Source organism: Phyllobates terribilis, unplaced genomic scaffold (assembly GCF_046119375.1).
Source record: "Phyllobates terribilis strain yellow unplaced genomic scaffold, ASM4611937v1 Scaffold_2412__1_contigs__length_133766, whole genome shotgun sequence".
Lineage (NCBI taxonomy): Eukaryota > Metazoa > Chordata > Amphibia > Anura > Dendrobatidae > Phyllobates > Phyllobates terribilis.
Genome location: NW_027365170.1, coordinates 100,001 through 105,000, shown reverse-complemented (window position 1 = coordinate 105,000; position 5,000 = coordinate 100,001).

Below are 5,000 nucleotides of genomic sequence, written 5' to 3'. Positions count from 1 at the left end.
GGGAGGGCGAGGTGACTGGCCTCCGGAGGATGCCACGGCCGCCCCCGTCTCACCAACCGCACCCAAGACGACACACAGGGTCGCTCAGGGAGATGGCGTGCGGGGGTGGGCCTATGCGGCGCCACCGTCTGGCTTAGACCTGCCTCCGCCGCGGGGGGTCCTCGACCCACCGGCGGACAGGCACGAGGATTGGGAGAGGGGGGCTGGCCGTCGGGGTCCGCCGCGGCTCTGGCACTAACCCGGCGACGCTGAGGTCACGTGGGTGGTCGTCGGCCTGGCCGTGTCGGCGTCGCCCTCCAGCGTAGTCCCTCTTCCCACTCGCGCCCGTAACCTCAAAGGGATGCCCGAGCGGCTTTTCTTCCCAGGGCTGCTCCCCGCCCAGGGCGGGAGCGCAGGGGGATCCCAGGTCGGCCTTTCACCGTACTCCCTACCTCTTGGCCCTCGTTCCTTCTCCCGTTCTCCATCTAACCCCTTGGCTCTGGGGTTTCCGCTCTCCCTCTCTCACTCTCTCTCCTGCTCCCTGGCCGAGCCGCCTGGGAGGACGAGGGTCGAGGGGGAAGGCAACGGTCGGGCTGGGGCACACCGCACGGTGAGAACCCCCTTCGCCTGCCTCCACACCTCTGTCGTCCTCCCCACTGACGTAGGGGCTCGGGAAAAGACTGGAAATCGCGAAGCTCGGCAGTGGCGCGGAGAGGCCACCCACCGCCGCCGCTGTCGCCACCGCCGCGGAGGCCGCCCTTTCGGACACGAGGGGCAGCGCGAGCCTCCGCTGGCCGGGTACGCATCTGGAAGAAAAGGGCCGCCCTCGGAGAAGATCGCTGTGCTTCCCCGCACAGGGAGCGATTCGGACGACGGGCCCCCACGCCTGGCTGGGTGGGCGCCCCGCCGTTCGCCCGTACGGGTCGTCGGACCACTGCCTTCGCTCGGTTCGGGTCAAACTCCCCACGGCTCGGCCACCTCCGCAGACGGGAGGCGAGGCCGGCATGCGCGCCCAAAGATAGGTGTCGGAAGCCCGGGGGTAGAGGAGGAAGGGGACCGCTCACCTTAAGCCAGCGCGGGCTCCAAAGCCCGGGCCGAGCGAGCGGCGCCACCTCCCCACCCGGGAGCGCTGCGCCAGATCGATCGGAGGAAGAGCAGGGGTGCATGTAGGGACTTGCCCAAGTACGGAGGCTGCAAACCCCTGTCGTCGGGAGATACGTGCCCACGAGTCCTGGAAGCGCGACTCGGGTACAGGCGCCCTTGCGGGGGGGTACTGGATGTGGAACAGCACTGGGGTCGAAGCCACAAAAGCATCCGCCCTCATGGAGCCTCTCCTCGGCCTAAAAATCCAGATTTTAGCCTTGACGGCGCCCCCATGTGGAGAACCAGGGCCCGCGGGGGGGTCTGGCCAGGCTCACTTCAACCCAGGAACACCTCTCTGACTTGGGATAGGCGACCGGCAAAAGTCCCCCCACGCAGCTGCGGAAGCCTGGGTTCAGCCAAGGTGCAGACCTCCAGCCGAACAGGGACTCATAGCCAAAACGCATACCCAGGCCTACGGAGGTGAAAACCAGCTTAAATGAGTCGAAATGTGTCGGGGCTGAGAGGTACCTCTCTCTCATATATTCTGCCGGTGGTGTGCAAAACTGGGTCTTTGCATGGAGTGTCACCCTATACCCACTTTAGGGACGCATGCAAAAAAGTGCCCGATCGCCTGGAACTGTCAGGCGGATTCGGCTCCCTGGAATTTCCTCATTCTGGTTCTTTTTCACTTTTTGTCTCTTTTGCGACATCTAGTGGGCAGGCTGCATTACTGCAACCGGGGACACCTCAAAACGCTTGGAACTGGGGAGCGGGCTCAATTTACAAACGTTTTGCGGGTCCTGGAAGTCAAAATTGTGACTTCTGAAAACGACTAAGTATCAAGGACTCATCGCGCGAATCGCTCTGGAACTGAAATCGGATGCGCGCACTGACATGCTCCCCTCTCTGGAAGTCTGACACAAGTTGAAAAATTTTCTAAGTCCCCAAAAATTTTTTTTTTCAACTTTTTTTCAATTTTCCCCCTGTGGGATATATATTTTACCCACACTTTTGGAGCCCTCCTGGGATGCCCTCTAACATACTAGAACCTCATTTTGTGGAAGTTTTCACAAAATTGTGAAATTTTCAAAAAAGTCAGAAATTTTGCAAAAACGACTAAGTATCAAGGACTCATCGCGCGAATCGCTCTGGAACTGAAATCGGATGCGCGCACTGACATGCTCCCCTCTCTGGAAGTCTGACACATGTGTGAAAATTTTCTAAGTCCCCAAAAATTTTTTTTTTCAACTTTTTTTCAATTTTCCCCCTGTGGGATATATATTTTACCCACACTTTTGGAGCCCTCCTGGGATGCCCTCTAACATACTAGAACCTCATTTTGTGGAAGTTTTCACAAAATTGTGAAATTTTCAAAAAGTCAGAAATTTTGCCAAAAACGACTAAGTATCAAGGACTCATCGCGCGAATCGCTCTGGAACTGAAATCGGATGCGCGCACTGACACGCTCCCCTGTCTGGAAGTCTGACAAAAGTTGAAAAATTTTCTAAGTCCCCAAAAATTTTTTTTTTCAACTTTTTTTCAATTTTCCCCCTGTGGGATATATATTTTACCCACACTTTTGGAGCCCTCCTGGGATGCCCTCTAACATACTAGAACCTCATTTTGTGGAAGTTTTCACAAAATTGTGAAATTTTCCAAAAAGTCAGAAATTTTGCAAAAACGACTAAGTATCAAGGACTCATCGCGCGAATCGCTCTGGAACTGAAATCGGATGCGCGCACTGACACGCTCCCCTGTCTGGAAGTCTGACAAAAGTTGAAAAATTTTCTAAGTCCCCAAAAATTTTTTTTTTCAACTTTTTTTCAATTTTCCCCCTGTGGGATATATATTTTACCCACACTTTTGGAGCCCTCCTGGGATGCCCTCTAACATACTAGAACCTCATTTTGTGGAAGTTTTCACAAAATTGTGAAATTTTCCAAAAAGTCAGAAATTTTGCAAAAACGACTAAGTATCAAGGACTCATCGCGCGAATCGCTCTGGAACTGAAATCAGATGCGCGCACTGACACGCTCCCCTGTCTGGAAGTCTGACAAAAGTTGAAAAATTTTCTAAGTCCCCAAAAATTTTTTTTTTCAACTTTTTTTCAATTTTCCCCCTGTGGGATATATATTTTACCCACACTTTTGGAGCCCTCCTGGGATGCCCTCTAACATACTAGAACCTCATTTTGTGGAAGTTTTCACAAAATTGTGAAATTTTCCAAAAAGTCAGAAATTTTGCAAAAACGACTAAGTATCAAGGACTCATCGCGCGAATCGCTCTGGAACTGAAATCGGATGCGCGCACTGACATGCTCCCCTCTCTGGAAGTCTGACACATGTGTGAAAATTTTCTAAGTCCCCAAAAATTTTTTTTTTCAACTTTTTTTCAATTTTCCCCCTGTGGGATATATATTTTACCCACACTTTTGGAGCCCTCCTGGGATGCCCTCTAACATACTAGAACCTCATTTTGTGGAAGTTTTCACAAAATTGTGAAATTTTCCAAAAAGTCAGAAATTTTGCAAAAACGACTAAGTATCAAGGACTCATCGCGCGAATCGCTCTGGAACTGAAATCGGATGCGCGCACTGACACGCTCCCCTGTCTGGAAGTCTGACAAAAGTTGAAAAATTTTCTAAGTCCCCAAAAATTTTTTTTTTCAACTTTTTTTCAATTTTCCCCCTGTGGGATATATATTTTACCCACACTTTTGGAGCCCTCCTGGGATGCCCTCTAACATACTAGAACCTCATTTTGTGGAAGTTTTCACAAAATTGTGAAATTTTCCAAAAAGTCAGAAATTTTGCAAAAACGACTAAGTATCAAGGACTCATCGCGCGAATCGCTCTGGAACTGAAATCGGATGCGCGCACTGACACGCTCCCCTGTCTGGAAGTCTGACAAAAGTTGAAAAATTTTCTAAGTCCCCAAAAATTTTTTTTTTCAACTTTTTTTCAATTTTCCCCCTGTGGGATATATATTTTACCCACACTTTTGGAGCCCTCCTGGGATGCCCTCTAACATACTAGAACCTCATTTTGTGGAAGTTTTCACAAAATTGTGAAATTTTCCAAAAAGTCAGAAATTTTGCAAAAACGACTAAGTATCAAGGACTCATCGCGCGAATCGCTCTGGAACTGAAATCGGATGCGCGCACTGACATGCTCCCCTCTCTGGAAGTCTGACACATGTGTGAAAATTTTCTAAGTCCCCAAAAATTTTTTTTTTCAACTTTTTTTCAATTTTCCCCCTGTGGGATATATATTTTACCCACACTTTTGGAGCCCTCCTGGGATGCCCTCTAACATACTAGAACCTCATTTTGTGGAAGTTTTCACAAAATTGTGAAATTTTCCAAAAAGTCAGAAATTTTGCAAAAACGACTAAGTATCAAGGACTCATCGCGCGAATCGCTCTGGAACTGAAATCGGATGCGCGCACTGACACGCTCCCCTGTCTGGAAGTCTGACAAAAGTTGAAAAATTTTCTAAGTCCCCAAAAATTTTTTTTTTCAACTTTTTTTCAATTTTCCCCCTGTGGGATATATATTTTACCCACACTTTTGGAGCCCTCCTGGGATGCCCTCTAACATACTAGAACCTCATTTTGTGGAAGTTTTCACAAAATTGTGAAATTTTCAAAAAGTCAGAAATTTTGCCAAAAACGACTAAGTATCAAGGACTCATCGCGCGAATCGCTCTGGAACTGAAATCGGATGCGCGCACTGACACGCTCCCCTGTCTGGAAGTCTGACAAAAGTTGAAAAATTTTCTAAGTCCCCAAAAATTTTTTTTTTCAACTTTTTTTCAATTTTCCCCCTGTGGGATATATATTTTACCCACACTTTTGGAGCCCTCCTGGGATGCCCTCTAACATACTAGAACCTCATTTTGTGGAAGTTTTCACAAAATTGTGAAATTTTCCAAAAAGTCA